The following is a 16578-nucleotide window of genomic DNA, read 5'->3' as shown; positions in this document are numbered from 1 at the left end:
GTCAAGTCTAAAAGCTACTGCGAAAGAAAGGCCACTTCTTTAGAAGTGACACTAAAGAGCATCAAACAGTGTTGTGTATTACATCAGCAGTCTTATTTTGTTTTCAAATCTTCCCTAAATGGAAATACCGATATTTCTTTTACAGTATGATACAATATTTATTTCAAAATAATTTTTTTTAATTTGTAATAAAAACAATTTCAATTTATTATCAGAAACTTATAAATAATTTGATGCAATTATTTAAGAAAGAAAGATTTGAATTAAGAAAAAAATTGTGCCTGTGTTGCAGAAGTTTTCAGCTTTTTTTTTTTTGGCCCTCCTCTGGAACAAATAGAATGGAACGGGCCTGCATTCCACCCTTGTTTTGAAATATTCTGGGGGGAAAAAAATGTTATCGCGCAAAATTTATTGCAATAAATAAGTTCTGAGTACTATTTTTTTTATTTTATTTCTGAGCACTACTATGATGTACGAAAATATGCATGTCACATTCTTAAACAGCAGCAGTAGATCTCAATTACAGATTGAGACCTTCTGCTGCTGTTTGAGAACAACGCTTTCTGTTTTTATGAACAAGACGTTAAATTACATTACATTCTTATTTCAAGGATAATTTTAATATGTCGTTAAATTATATTCAGTGGTATTTCATATGAACTTGTAGTTGTAAAACGAAACAAATTGTCATTATCATTATTTCTATGGCGCACATTTCAATAATAATGTTGCCTTTATAAAATAACCGTTTGTGAGTGGAAGCAACATAAATATGAATATGAAGAAATTATCTGAAACATGTCCTGTACAGAATTGGTTAAAATTTTGTTTTGAAATATTATCCAACACTCCCTCCTCCCGCCAGGACGCTGATAGTAACTGAATTATAAATGTCTAATTTGATCTAGTTTTGTATTTCATACTTTTCACTGAATGTTCACTTCACATTTGATGTGATTAAACATTTTCATATTTTTGTCTGTAAAGCAAAGATGTCAAAGGGCTTCCTTCGGGCAATCTACGAAATTTGATTTTGAATAAAAATCAAAATAACCAAATCTGGAAAGTCGACAGACTATTTTTTTTTCCCAAAACACTTTACATAATTCTCTTGAAAAATGTTCTTCGAGAACAAATAAAATGTATTGTCGACTAGACAGAATTACCACAAGAAATTGAAAATGACATTAGTTTTCTAAGGTAATGTAATATTCAAGTGAATAAAGTGTGCAAGGATCTCTTATTTTTTGCCTGCCATTAAAAATTGTACAATAAAAGGAGAAAAAATAATTTCTATATTTTTTGTCTATCCCATATAAGTAAAAGTCCAGTTACCCAGCATGGAACAAGGAACTGCATTTCCTATTAGCAAATAAGATGCAGTGATAATCGCGACTTCAGCATGAAGGTGTACTGCACTTTCAAATGAACATGATGCCCAAACACCACTTCTTATCGATGTTCTTTCAACGTAGCATGCAGAGTACCAGATTTTGCTGGACGTACAAAAACAGGCGTTCTGGTTTGTTGGGAGGTTAACGTACGTATTTTTCAAATACACACTTTTTCATTTAAAAAAAAAAGCAATTCTCACTTAATTAATTTTAAGTGGAATTATTAAAAGAAGAATGGATAAAAACATTATACCGCAATAGATTAAAACAAATTTTAAAGATAAATGACTAAGCAGCGAACAACACGTAGAAGATAATTGGAAGATTTTTAAAACAAATTTAACTGAAATACGAACAGAAATATTAGGGCATTCCTAGGATAAATGAAGTTATTAAAGTGGTGAGTAAAGTCAGTAATGCGGTGTCATTTTTCACTGATTGGAGTTTCTTGTACGCGTTGAGTTAGGCCTAATTTACATGTGTATTACAACCATTGTATTGCTAAATATAACAATTTAGGTGCTAGTTTCATTGTTCCAACTTGTTATTGGTAAACTTAAAAAATTAAAAAAAATTTTACTAGATTATGAAGATGGAGGCTCAGCAGATCTGTTTAAGAAGGAATAATCACCATGTCAATGTACCTACTACTTTTAATGAATACTTTTTACTGAAACTTTTGTGTGACTTTAGTATGTGAAGTTGAACGACTTAAGCACACAAAATAGCGTTGTCTGCTTGCAGTTCTTTCTTTTATGGCATATTTCTTGAAAACTTTTGTAAACATCCAGTTGTTATTCTCAAATATATAAAATACACCGATTTAAAAATGATAATAGATTTTATGTACAAGGGTGAAGTGATCATTTCGCAGGACAAACTTGCTACACTGCTACTAAAAGTCTGAATGTCAAGATCTGTACAGAAGTTGCACAACAGGATACTTCCAGTATTGATATTCAGGAGAAGACTGAACATGACTCAAGTACCAAGACCTTGTAACTTGCAACCAAAAAAACGCAGTACAGAATTGTCACCAGTATTTAAGAACAAGAGGAAGACCAAGGAGTAGATATCTTCGGGGTTCTAACAGTAAAGGCATGAAGACCAATGTGTCACAAAAGTAAATGAATTAGACACACCAGAAGATAACAACAGGTCAATAAAGTCGTTCACAAGTGAAGGAAGGTTAGAACCGTCAGGAACTGATTATCCTTTAAATGACATTTCTGTTTCTAATTCAAATATATATCCTAGTCCAACTCAGAACTCATTTCCATGTATACATAGTTCAGTGTTGGTAAAAGGATCACAACAAAGTGAAGATACAATAATAGAATTGGAGGAATCACAGGCAGTGGCAAAATCTTTCGAGAGTTTGCTCAAAGATTCGTTGTCAATCCCAGTAATGAATACGATGCCTATTCTTAATACTGTTGAGTTCATTGAAACTTACTCAAATAACATAGAATCAGGGATAAGTACAGATAGCGAAATATTAGTTCCTTGTTCTGTATCACCTGAATTATCTACTTTTCAAGTTGCACAAAGTATGATAAAAGATATCGAACCTGATGTCTTACTCTTATTATCTGGAGCTTTCACCTTGTGCCAGTTCTTCACATCAAGACAGTAGATCCATGATGATGTCTTGGGATACATTCGTGATACTGCTGTTATGCCAAACATTCCTAAAATACATGATCAGCAGCTTCCATTACAGGATTAGAATGTTGCTCGAGAGAAGGAAAATGGGTCAGTTAATTATCCTTCGATATCCTCGTCAGAACATCAGCGTGAGGACTGTTGTAGATGCTGCACGACCAAATACATTCAAAGACATAATATGAAACTACATAAAAATGTCAGACAGGAAGATATATTGGATGCGGACATGAAAGCAGAGTTGATAATGATGAGGCAAGAGATGAACAGCATGCGAAATCAGATGAAAAGAATTAGACATACATGGAAGAGTGAAAAAGAGCAGAAGGAAAGATGGCCATGCAAAAGATATATTGAATGAATCGAAAGTAGCTTTATATGGAGATTCCATTATTAGAGGTGTGGTGAATGAGAAGATGCATAAGGTTTGTTTTCCTAATGGTAGAATGGAGAGAGTGATTGAAGCATTAGACATGAGGTATAAGATAGCACAAGAGTTGGTGGTTGTAGTTGGAACAAATGATTTTGATGGGAACAAGGAAAATGCCAAATTGAATATAAGGACATTATTATGGATAGTAAAAGATAAGTGTGGTAGGCAAGGTAGTCAGTGTGTTGCCAAGGTATGATAGTGATGAATTGAGGAGGTGAGCAAAGATTATGAATATGTTAGCGTAGTTATGCGAGGAGCATGGAGTGCATTTTGTGAATGTGTGGGAGGAATTTGAGGGATGGATGGAATTGTCTAAAGAAGATGGGCTGCATTTAAATGGTTTTGCTGTGATACTGCTGAAGAGATTGTTACTGGCAGGAGAGGTAATGACTGTAATGTATATATCTGAGGTGGTGCGAAGTGATATGAAAGAGCAAAAAAGCAGGGTAGGGAGAGGTATTTGTTCACTTGCAAATGGGGAGGTGAATATTATGAATGAAGTAAATGAGAGAGTGGAGGTACAACACAAACAGGGAAACGGGAGGAGTCAGGGTGGACGGGGAGAAACTTTATGAAGCATGTGGATGCCAAATTCAGAGGTGAATGTGTAAGTAGGCAAACACAGATTGAGATGGCCTGGGACGGGTGGGAAGAGTTTAGGTGTGAGGAAAGTTGTAGAATTGGTGGTAATATAGAGGAAGTGACTGAGGAAGTATTGAAGAGTCACATCGTAGGACTTGCAGAAGCAGCAATGATTTCTTATGTTTACTCTCTAATGCTAGAAGTATTCGAAATAAGGGGAATTCAATTGTTGCTTTGCTTGAGTCTGTTCCCCCCAAAATTGTTGGTGATGTGATTATATGACGATGACATCCTAACAGGAATAGAGATGAACAGATATGATATTTTTTGTGAAGATAGAAGGGAAGAAAGGGAGGAGGTGTACTGTTAATGGTAGCAGATGAGTTCTGCCCATCTAAGGTGGATTTACAAGGTGCAAATAGTGGTCACAGTTTTGAGGCAGTATGGTGTGAGGTAGAAGTAAACATGATGAAATATTTACTTGGGTGTTGCTATAGAGCTGGTAGTATGGAGGGTAATGAGAACGAAATGTATATGAAAATTAGCCTAGCTAGCAAGAAACGAGTTACATTATGGACGACTTTAATTATGGAAATATAGACTAGAACCAAGAGACTGCATCTGGGGATAAAGAAAATTAATTTTTGGAGATTTTGAAAGATAATTATCTTAGGCAGCATGTAACAGAGGGTACACGAGAATCAAGAGTATTAGATTTGATCATCTCATCAGATGATGTTATTATAAATGAGGTATCAAATCTTCCACCGATTGGTGAGAGTGACCACAAGGTGATCATGTGCAGGGTGACCAATCATTCGAGGATGTCTGTTAGAAATGGATATATGTGGAATTATAAGACTGGTAATTATGAAAAGCTCAGGAAACAGCTTGCAATAATAAATTGGAAAGAGGAACTGGATGGAAAGAATATCAATGCTGCTTGGGCCATACTCAAGAACTATTTGGTGGAGACAATATCAGAGTGTATTCAAGGATTAAGAGGGTAAATAGAGTGGGTGTAAAATTGATGAATCAAGAGATAAGGAATGCAATCTGGAAGAAGGTATTATGGAAGAACCACAAAATGAGTTGCATGAGAAGTACAAAGAGCAGGCAAGGAAGGTGACTAGCTTGATAAGGCTAGCAAAAATGTAGTATGAGCAGCAGTTAGGTAAAGCAGCAAAAAAAAAAAAAGCAAGTTTTTTTTAAATATGTGGTCAGTAGAAGAAAGAATGATTATGGTAGGATGGAATTGATTAGTGAAAAAGGAGGAACGATAACCACTGCGAAGGATATAGTTGAGATATTTAGTGCGCAATTTCTAAAGGTATTTCATTCTTCTGAATGTGGCATCATGCAGAACTTGAAAGCAGTGGGAAAGAAGGAGGAGGAACTGTTAGTAAGTGAACAGGAGGTATATGAGGAATTGAAGAGACTTTATGCTATTTCACCACATGTCTTGAGGGAATGTGCGAGAGAGTTAAAAGCTTTTGTATACCTTTTCAACATGAGTCTCTCACTGGGCCAAGTTCCAAAGGAGTGGAAAGAGTAAAATTGTTCCAGTTCTTAAGGGGGAGGGATGATTAGAATAATCCTTTCAATTATAGACCAGTATGTGTGTGTGGAGTTGTGTTCAAGGTATTAGAGAAGTTAGTTAAGAATAAGATTCAGAATTTGGTTGACAACAGAAAAAAAAAGTTTTGCAGCCAGCATGGATTTACTAAAAGAAGATCTTGCTTTAGCAATCTGCTTACTTTTTATAATAAAATGACAAATGCATTCGATAAGGTTGTTGCATATACAGTGGTATATTTAGATTTTGCAAAGGCGTTTAATAAAATGCCACATGACAAGCTGGTAATTAAATTGGAACAGATGGAGCTGAACAGATTGGTTCACTGGATGTGGAGGTTGGATGTCTGATAGTTATCAGCGAGTTGTCTATGGAGGAGCAATATCCCAGAAGAGGAAATTTACTAGTGGTGTACCTGAGGGGTCTGTTTTGGGTCCATTGCTGTTTAATTTGTATGCAAATGATATTTGGAGAGGTCTGAATGATGATTTCAGATGATGCAAAGTTGGGGAGAGCTATCAGGAGTAGTATGGATGCTGTTGCTTTGCAAGAGGACTTGAATACACTGGGTGAATGGATAAATGAGTGGGGATGTCAATTCAATGTTTCAAAGTGTAAGGTTTTAAAATTTGGGAAGCAGAGATGGGATGTCAAGTACACAATCAGTGGAAATATCTTGGAAGAGGTAGAGGAGATGAGAGATTTGGGAGTGATTGTAGACAAGGACCTAAAATTTTGGGGACATGTTACTAATGTGAAGACAACACAGCAGATAATGGGAATGAGGTGGAGGACATTGACTTGTAGAAGTAAGGATGTTATGGTTCCTTTGTATAAGGCTTTGATCAGGCGACATATGGATTGCTGTACACAGATCTGGTCACCTGATTTTCAAAATGATGAAATTGCATTGGAAAAAGTTCAGAGGTGATTGACTAACGTGGTTTCTGGTCTCTGGAATGTGGAGAATGATAAACAGATTGACAAAATGCAATTTGCAGAAATGGGTGGATAGAGTGAGGAGGGGGGATATTATAGAGACATAACCTGTTAAGAGGTTATTACCAGATTAATGTCAGGGAGGTTTGCACAGAATGGGTGAGGATAGCAGGAGAACAAAGTCATTCCTGGAAGCTGTATTTGGAGGGAGTGAGCAGCAGGTTTTTTGCGTGGAGAGTGGCGAGTGATTGGAATGCTTTGCCCGAGAGTGTGGCGAGTGCAGAGACAGTGAATATATTTAAGGCACACTATGATAAACTGCGTGTATAACAGTGGACCTCCCGCGACGAGTCTTTGACTCCATGGAGGTTTTATAATAATAAAGAAATAAAGTTAATCAAAAGAAAATAGAAATTTAAAATCAATTTTGGGAATCATATACAAGAGAACTTGAATATGATTTTTATGGTGTACAGAACAAATGTGGAGATTTATTAACACACAAAAGAAAGAAGTAGCAGAATATATTGCAATATTAAAAAGTAGAAATAGAAGAATTAGAAAATTATTTTAAAAACCTTTATAATTAAATAGTTGAAATGAAAGTAGAACTAGGTAAACAAACAAACCAAGAAGAAGAAATAAATACAACAGAGATAAAAATTGAAAACACATTTAATTGAAAATGCAATTGAAAACTGAAGAATGGCAAATCACCAGGTCTAGATATCAATAATGAATTATTAAAAAAATAGTAAAGAAATTATAACTCGGAGTTTAGATACACTACACAATCAAATAATAAAAACAAAAAAGATTTCGTAGAATGGAAAAAAATATAATAATGCCAATATTTAAAAAAAAAATTAAAAAGAAAACAGAAAATTATCTTCTTCCCTTCTGCTCATGGTGAGTTGGGTTTCTCAAAGCCAAATCTTTGCCATTTCTTTCTGTCTGCTGTCTTCTTATGAAGTTCTATTCTGCACTTGAAGTGGGTGCTTTCTTTAATGTTGTTAATCCGTTTCTTTCTTGGTCTTCCTCTGCTGGGCTGTCCTTCGTTTCATATGTTTGGTAGTATTCCTGGGTTCATTCTTGAAACATGTCCAAATCAGCTTAATTGGCTCTCTTTAGTGCACTAATTATTGTTTCTTTAAAGATAAGTTCTTTGACTTTTTCGTTTATTTTTCTTTCTGTCCAGTTCGTTCTATTGGTTTTTCTTAGGCATTTCATTACAAAAGCATTAAGTTTATCCATTTGCTTTTTTCTTAAGATCCAGCATTCTGAGCCATGCAGTACTTTTGAATTATCATTGTTTTATATATCTTTAATTTGAGTTATTTGTTTAATCTTTTATTGTTCCATATTTTTGCAGTCTGCCCATTCACATTCCATTATTGATTCGGTGTTTTATGGTTTCAAAATAGTCTAGTTCTTCAGTGATCATTGATCCTAGGTAATTGAACTGCTTTACTTGTTCTATATTATTGTTCCCTATTTCCATTTGGACTGCTTCACTTTTTCTTCCTATTACCATTAGTTTTGTTTTAATAAAATTGATTTTCATATCATATTTGTTATTTGCTTGATGTATCTTGGTCATGATATTTTCTAATTTTTCTTAGCTGTCTGTAGTGATAACTATATCGTCAGCATACTTTAAATGTGTTATATTTCTTCCATTTACCATTATGCCTTCACACATCTGCAGTCTTTCATCTACTACTTCTTTTAGGTACAGGTTGAATAAACATGTTGACAATGGATAGCCATGCATTACTCCCTTTTTAATTGCTATTTGATCTGTTTCTATGTTTTTGTATTTTACTATTGCTTGTGTTTCTGAATTGTAATTCTTGATACAATTAAATGGGTATTTGTCAAACCCTCTGTTTTCTAGAATTTTAATGGGTTTCCCTTTGTTTATCAAATCACAAGCTTGTTTGAAGTCGATAAAACAGCAGTAGAGTTTATTTTTTCTCTTATAAGATCTGGTAATCTAGTTAACGTGAAAATTGCATCTATTGTGCTGCTGCTATTTCGAAATCCCATTTGCTCTTCATAGGAATGTTTAACTCTGTTTTGAAGAATTCTGATGACTATTTTATAGCTGTGGCTTAGAAGGGTGATAGGTCTATGGTTAGTGCATCTCCTTTTTTGTGGATGAGAAGGTCTGGCCTGTTCTCCAATTTGTTAGTAAATTTCCTTTCTTTAGTATTTTGCGGAACAGTTTCCTTAGGAAATATATTATGCTCTCTCCTCTTTCTAGAAGTCCTTTTTAAATGTTGTCTATGCCTGGTGCTTTATCATATTTCATTTCTTTGATTGCTCTATGTACTTCTTCATTTAGGATGTCTTTTGTGTCAGATGTCTTCATGAATTTTGATTTATGTTTTGTTCACTGCATGTTTTTCTTTAAACTTATTAGTCCATATTTCTTTTATTACTTTAGTGCTAGTTGTTGTGGTTCCATCTTGCTGCAATATTGAATCTGGGTTGGGGGAGTATGCTCTGGTTATATCTAACTATTTCATAAATGGTCTTGGAGTCATGTTTTTTCTATGCTTCTTCACACATTCCTGGTTTTTCTTCTAAATGTGTTATTTTGGCTAATCTGAACTTTATGTTGATTTCTTTATTCAAATTTTTGTATGATATTCTATTTTCTTCATTATCTTCTTTTGAGACGTTAATTTTGGATATTCTTTTTCTCTCTGGTGTAAGACAATCTCTATTTACTCTTGTCTGGTAGCTCAAGTGTTTGTTGCAGTTTCTTTAATAATTTCTTCACCTTTATTCCAAGACTCCAGGACTGCATCTAAAGCAAGATTATTTAATTTTTCTTTCAATGATCTCTGAGTTAGATCTGGTTAAGCTATTTCTGAGTTTTGAGATGTCTATCTTCTTTTGTGTTTTGTAACTTATTCTTTTTCTTTTGAAACTGATTTTTACTTTGTCTGATAGTACTTCATGGTCTGTATCCATGTCAATATTCTATAATGTTTTGACATTTTGGAAGGAATGTTTCCATTTCTTATTAACAATTATATAGTCTATACAGTTTTTGATTTCACTGTTTGGTGATCTCCAAGTGTATTTGTGTTGATTTATTGATTTATTTTGCAAAAATTAATCAAGTCCTCTCCTCTTTCATTCATCTCTCCATGACCAAAATTTCCAATTACTTCTGCTTTATCTTCAGAGTACTGATCGATCTTTGCATTAAAATCTCCCATTATAATCAAGATATATCTTGTATTAGCTTTCTCAATTTCTTCTTGCAGTTGTTCAAGAAATTGACTATATTCCACCTCTTTGTGTGATTTTTTTGGGACATAATTTCTATTATTTTTATGAATATTCCTCTATCTTTTACTTGGATCTTACAGAGATGATTCATGAGAAAATTGGTCTTACCGTAACTATTGAGTTCAGGAATCGTTTTTTAATGATTAGTGCTACACCTTCTCTGTGATGGTTCTCTTTCCTTCCTGAGTACAATATTGGCTGGTGTTGGATTCTGAATAAGGACAAATTTAAATTATTAATATTCCTTACAGAATCCAACTTAATCAACCATACCAAAGGCAATACTTGTAAAAAATTATTTGATATTAATCGCATGATTGTAAATTATTATTCATGTAATTGACTTGAGTTTATTTATTAAATTTTATTAATTACTCTTAAATGTGTGTTAGCAATGATAGGACTTTGTATTGAAATATTATTCTGTTTATTTTGATTATTCCCAATTAAATATTATGAGAAATTGTATATATAAGTTTAATGTGTCTTATGTGAATTATAATATTTTCATTTTTTATTTGTCACTACCAGTATGTAAAGGTATAATGTTATGCAATATTTCTGTTTTTTTTTTATTTTATTCTGTTTATTACTATGGAGACAGGCTAGAAATAGCTAGTGCATGCATGGATCACGAGATATGGTATTCAACTGCAGAGAAGGAATTGACAATAAGAGAGCGTGAGAAACAATTTTGGGTGGGAAAAAGAAGGGAGGTATATAAGCTGAGAAAACCAGGGGCTCTTCTCTTTTTCAGGACTGACCATTCGGGGACACGAGAGCATGGAGTATATAGCACAGACAGACGAGGAGAATACAAGAGACAGTGAATTGCAAAGGATTGCTGTGTCTAGAACTTTAGTGCTGTAATTGGACTATTTGAGGACCGGGAAAGTAATAGGCAACTGAGAATAATTCTAGAAGTTAAAGAATTACTACGTGTTCCATTAGTTTCATGGAACTTGAACAGAGAGCTGAATTGGTTGAATAGTGTTAAGAATTCTTAATAAACATAAACTACGCACTACATTCAGACCATGTAACAAATTAGCAACCCTTATCCGCTCACCCAAGGACAGCATTCCCCCTTTATCACATCCAGGAGTCTACCAAGTACCCTGCTCATGTAATCAAGCCCTACTATGGTCAAACAGGAAGAACAGTGAACATCCACATCAGCGAACAAAAAAGATATGTCCGGAATTATCACTATGGCAAGTTGGGCCTAGCAGACCATGCTCTCGATACCCCTGCACACAGGATCAACTGGAAAAACAGAAGTACTACATGGAAGCTCTTACAAGTCGGAAAGATTGTTCTTAGAGGTAACAGAAGCCCTGAAACACACTCCAAATCTCAACAAATATGGCTGTATTAACTTGCCTAAAATCTGGGAGACAGTCATCTTAAGAAAGAACTATTTTTTTTTTTTTTTTTCAGATAGAGGGCACCGAAAATCAGGACTCTAGTCTTTGTGTTGCTGCTACAATTTTGTTTAACTAGTCCGTTGATTACACCATGTTGTTATAGTCTTGGAATTGTGATAAACTGTGTTTTGTGCTCTGAAGATGCTGGTTATAACACCAGCGAAATATCAGCAATAAGTTAATAAATTAATTATTTACTTAGTTTCTGTGTTCTAATATATACCGTTAAAAAATAAACACAGTATTAAAGAAGGAATGAGCATTTTCCTTTATCCAAGTACTTCTATACACATGAAGTGCGACCATTAATAGTTCGGTTATCACTGAGAACATTTATTCTAAATAGTGTTGCCATAGTGTGCTAAGTAAATATAGTTGTGCCCATAGTGAAATTGATAAGCAAAGGATTTATCCAGTAAGAGTTGCCCAATTTTATGTTACTTCAGTGCAAAGATATATGTGTAATTCCTCTTGTTATTCCCCACGTTAACTATAACATTTTTGCTGAAATCAGCCGGAGTATGAAGTATGAAAGTGTATACTCATGAAGCAGTTGTAACCACCATTAATGTATTGAGACTTCATTGACTGTGTGATAATAGTAAAATTTTTTACTAAGAGATTTTGTGATATTGAACTCTATTAAAAGTTATTTTAATATTGTGAAAGCTATAAGTCTGATAACAGAATGCCCATAGACTGAATCTGTAAGATGTTGTGACCAGTTAAGCTAAGACATCAATATTATCTTGTTCTCAGAGTTGAGTTTAAATGTATAATACATAACCCCGAATTAAATGTTTTGTTTTGATGATTTTAAAATTGTGTTTGCCTGAATCTCTTTTACTGCACCGTTCATGAAATTATCGGACCTAGCTGGAGCTTCAAAAATAAGATATAAACTTGGTCTCCGTAAGAAATAATGTTGATATGAAATTAGTTGATGCTTGGTTTCACTACATTTCATTTACTTGACTAATCTAGATATAGAGTGGCACAGTCTAAAAATATAAATTTCTCTACATTTAAATTAGTAATCAACCAGCAACTTATTACTTGTTTAAGAATAGAGTTAAAACAAGACGGTGGATCAAAAACAAGAAAGTACGATCCAACACCGGTTCATTTTGTATGTGCAACTCCCACTATTCTCCATGTGAACAGTTCCAGTTCTCTCTATCAATTTTAATTTACCAGGTTTGTACAATGTTCTGATGTTGACAGTTGAAATGTTATATATGCCCTTTGTGTTCCACATAGCTGTCTTCTTGCCTACTGTAAGTTGGCTTGAGTTAGTCATGTCAGCTCTCCCATATGCAGTAACATTATTTCTGAATCTATTTCCTGGAGAATTCATCTTTAAAGATTTTATGCAATTAATGTACCTGGCATGTTATTCCTCTGCTGCATACCTGTTGGTCTGCATGACCAACAAATATGCAGAAAATTAGAGAGCGATAAAGTTATTAAATACTTAATTAGAAGTACTAGCAAGAATTCTAAATAATAAAATAAAGGAAATTAATCTAGTTGATGTTTTAGAGAACACAGATCATGTAGATGCAATATTTATAATTAGACAATTGATAGAGAAAAGAATAGAATACAATTGGAAATTATTTATATGCTTTATATACCTGGAAAAAGCATTTGACAAAATATTAATTCAAGATGTAATGGAAATATTCTAGACAAGTAAAGTATCAGAAAACATAATACAAATAATTAAAGAAATATATGATAACAATAGTTGTATAATAAAAACACAAGGAAAAACAAGTAAAGAGATACAAATTAATAATGGCATTTGACAAGGAGACTCCTTAAGTCCAAGAATATTCAATATAATAATGGATAAAATAATACAAAACGTTAATAAAATACAAAATGCAAGAGTGGAAATAAAAAAATAGAATAATAGCAACTATATGTTATGCAGACGGCATCATATTAATTGCAGAAAATGAAACCCAGTTACTAATAATCACTACATGCTTTTAACCCTGCAGAGCTCACAGCTGATCTGACAGATACCTGCAAAATGGTTATTATATATATTCTTACACAATTCAGTGTGTAGCTTGGAGGTCATGAGTAGCTGTGTATTCATATGATACATGTGATATTCTGCACCGTTTTTTGCTGTCAGTTTGGTTTAACACATGTTATGTAAACATTTGTGATATTTGAAAGTATACAGTATCTGAGAGATACCACGACTTCCAATGTCAGTAGAGTAGGGTTTAGCTTTTTATTATTATTATTATTCTTTGTTCAATAATTTCTAGATTGTAAATGAAAATAAATAAACCATCATGTATTACTGAAGAAGAGAGCCAAAGGCTTATTTATCAGATATGTCCTCTAGGAGATGTGCTTTACATTTATAGCAAATAACAAGGAAAGTGATCTGAAGCTTACTCCACTTTTACTGCAAGTTGCCCATAAGATTGATTATGCTTGCATCTGCCAAAACTTTTAGTTTAGAATTTGGCAGGAAACTCTTGTAGTTTCTATATTCTGCTATTAAATAATGTTGGTTTCAATATCCACTTAATTTTTACCATCATGTATTATATTTGCAATGTTTTATCTTTATGTTTTATTGCATTTTACGACATACTAGTAGTGAATGTATCTCTCAGATATACCATGATTTACACTGCAATTATTACCACTGCGAGTTCCAGAGAGTTAATAAAGCAGCAAAATTATATATTATGAAGATATCAAAAATTAAAACAAAATGTGTGACAATATCAAAAGAACCATAAAGATGTGAATTAAATTGGAAGATACTATTATAGAACAAATAACACAATACAACTATTTAAATATACAAATGAACTGGGAGGGAAGTCAGAGAACAAGTTGGACAAGCTGCAAGACTATCAGGAAGCTTGATTGAAACAGTATGGAAAAATAAACATCTTAGAGTAGAGAAAAAAATCAGAATTTACAACGCAGTAACCATACACCTATTATGATATATAATGGAGATACAAGACCAGACACTACGAAAACAAGACAAATGTTAATTAAACACAGGGAAATGAATATATTAAGAAAAATAGTAAATAAAACTAGACTGGGTAAAATAAAAAAATACAGATATAAGGAAACAACGTGAAAAATGACGGTCCTCCAACGATGAGTCTTTTGACTCCATTGGAGGCCTGAATAATAATAATAAACAATTGGCTTTCAACCCTGAGGAAAATATGGATTGAACATGTGCAGAGAAGTGAACAAAGAATCTACAGTTGAAATCCAAAGAATAAAAGAGGTACAGGAAGACCTATCAAAAATTTTAAGAGATACCATAAAAGAAGATGAAGTCTTAGTAGAAACAGATATTATATTATACATAATGCGTGAAAAAGAAAATAATGACGTAATGAACGAACCTAAATCACTCATGAGCCTGGGCGACTCGAGTCTGTTATTCGTAGTTTTTTTCAATTACACATGATTTTTTAATTTGTTTTCTTTTTAACTATAATCCTTTTGCTCTTCCAAGAATGTCAAAAACAAGCAATAGTATGACAGAAAATGAGCAAAAGATACAAAGAAAAGCAGATTAGAGAAAAAACGGGAAATTATCACCAGCCACTAAGACGGTAGCACCATTAAAAGCTCTTTCAGAGAAATTCTCTCTTGCCGGTTCTCCAATTTGCACCATTTTAAAGGATAAAGAAAAATATTTGAAAGAGTGAAGAATGCAAAATCTATGCCATCTAACATGACTGCATAATAAAGAAACAGGTAGTATAATTCCTCATAAGGAAAAACTGTTAACTCTTTGAATCGGCACTCCAGTACCGAGCCGTTATCGTTCTCCTCTAGGAGAACTGTGCGTCACCTAGCCTTTGAATTGGAAATATCCATTTTGTCCCCTACTACCGGTAACGTCAGATCCGGTTGCTAACGGAGATGGGCTGCCCTCTAACGCAGTTATGTGTCCGATGCGATCTCCGGTAGATTCCCGTGTTAACGAAGTGATCGTTTGGAGAGAAAGAGTCCGATTTTCGAAAAGGAATAAATCACAATATGCTAATGAGTTAATTTTCTTTGGTTGCACTGTCATAACTAAAAGTTAAGAAGATAAATCATATGGAAATATTGAAATTTAATACAATTCCGTATCTGCACTGCTGTCAGGTCCGAGTGACACATTTCCCTGCGTTTAGTAGACGAATGCTTACCACTTTCGGACAAAGGACTTGAGCGCTTTGAACTTGGTTGATCTCTAAATTTTCATGTCATATTCTGACAGGTCAGGTTTCTATCTTCTGATGATTTTTTGTACTGATTTCACTCAGTTCTGCGCAGTAAAATTATAAAAAAAAAAAAACTCTAATTGTAAAAAAAAAGTTTCAATTAGAGTTGTCGCATCTAAGTAACACGCATGAGAAGCGGAAATAACGCGTAGTGAAAGAAGTAGAGTTAACACACCTTATAATAGTCTTGTTATTAATGGCTATTTCCTCGCCTTTGCAGTGTATCGCCATATCCCAAGATCGGCACTTGCCACGTATGTAGGTCAGAAGTTTATGGCAGTACTCGGATATGGAAACCATTTTCAATGACTGTTAAGATACTATAAAGGGCGCACAATTATCAGTTATATCACCTTGTAAAATAGTTGATAAGGTTCATGACACTAAAATTTACCTACTATTTCGCAGTTAACCATACCGTGAGACTATATTACATCAACTCACTCGTGCTTCGCCACTACAGTTCAAAATATGGACTTCGCTACAGTACTGTACGGATAGTGCAACAAACGACATCGGGTTGTTTATTCCACTGCTATGGGCGACACCTGTCGTAATTAAATTCAATCGGATGAAGAGCAGTAATATAAAATTATATATAGTGTTATATTAAGGATACCAAGTAATTTTATGAAATTCCTTTTTTTACTCCTTCTCCCAAGTAAGCAAAACAGTTAAGTTTACGCCTGAACGTAGTTCAAGTCTAAAGGCAGTGCAACACCAGAAGGAGTAAAATAAAATAAAATAAAATAAAATAATAAAACCAAATTTATAAGGTAAAAAAAAAAAAAAAACTTGTCACATCTTATATACAGTGCTTTATACATAGTGGTGAAGTGATTAATTCATGGTATGTCGAATAAATGAAGTGGGAGGTTTCGAAGAAACCAGTGATGAAAATAACTGAACTTTAATTTTTACTCTCTTCGGAATGGTTTGAAACTCCATCATTTGCCAGTGAATATTCAGTGGGTAG

General features: G+C 33.7%; 1 protein-coding gene across 2 annotated transcripts in view; it reads right to left on the bottom strand.

Annotated features, from left to right (window-relative positions):
• LOC150093441 (uncharacterized) overlaps positions 1-16106 on the bottom strand; it is a 49398-nt gene extending 33292 nt beyond the window's left edge. The window contains exon 1 of one of the 2 annotated variants that reach the window (XM_090414054.1): positions 16001-16106. The gene's annotated coding sequence lies outside the window, so the exon portion shown is untranslated. Of the gene's footprint in view, positions 1-15777; positions 15799-16000 lie in introns of those variants that run through there. The other variant, XM_090414055.1, reaches the window with a different exon arrangement.
• Positions 16107-16578: the final 472 nt, after the last annotated feature.

Source organism: Typopeltis vanoorti, chromosome 24 (genome assembly GCF_054136105.1).
Source record: "Typopeltis vanoorti isolate ZY-2024b chromosome 24, IOZ_Tvanoo_1.0, whole genome shotgun sequence".
NCBI classification, from domain to species: Eukaryota; Metazoa; Arthropoda; class Arachnida; order Uropygi; family Thelyphonidae; genus Typopeltis; species Typopeltis vanoorti.
The sequence above is the reverse complement of the archived record's forward strand: the minus strand, read 5'-3'. Positions and strand labels throughout refer to the sequence as shown.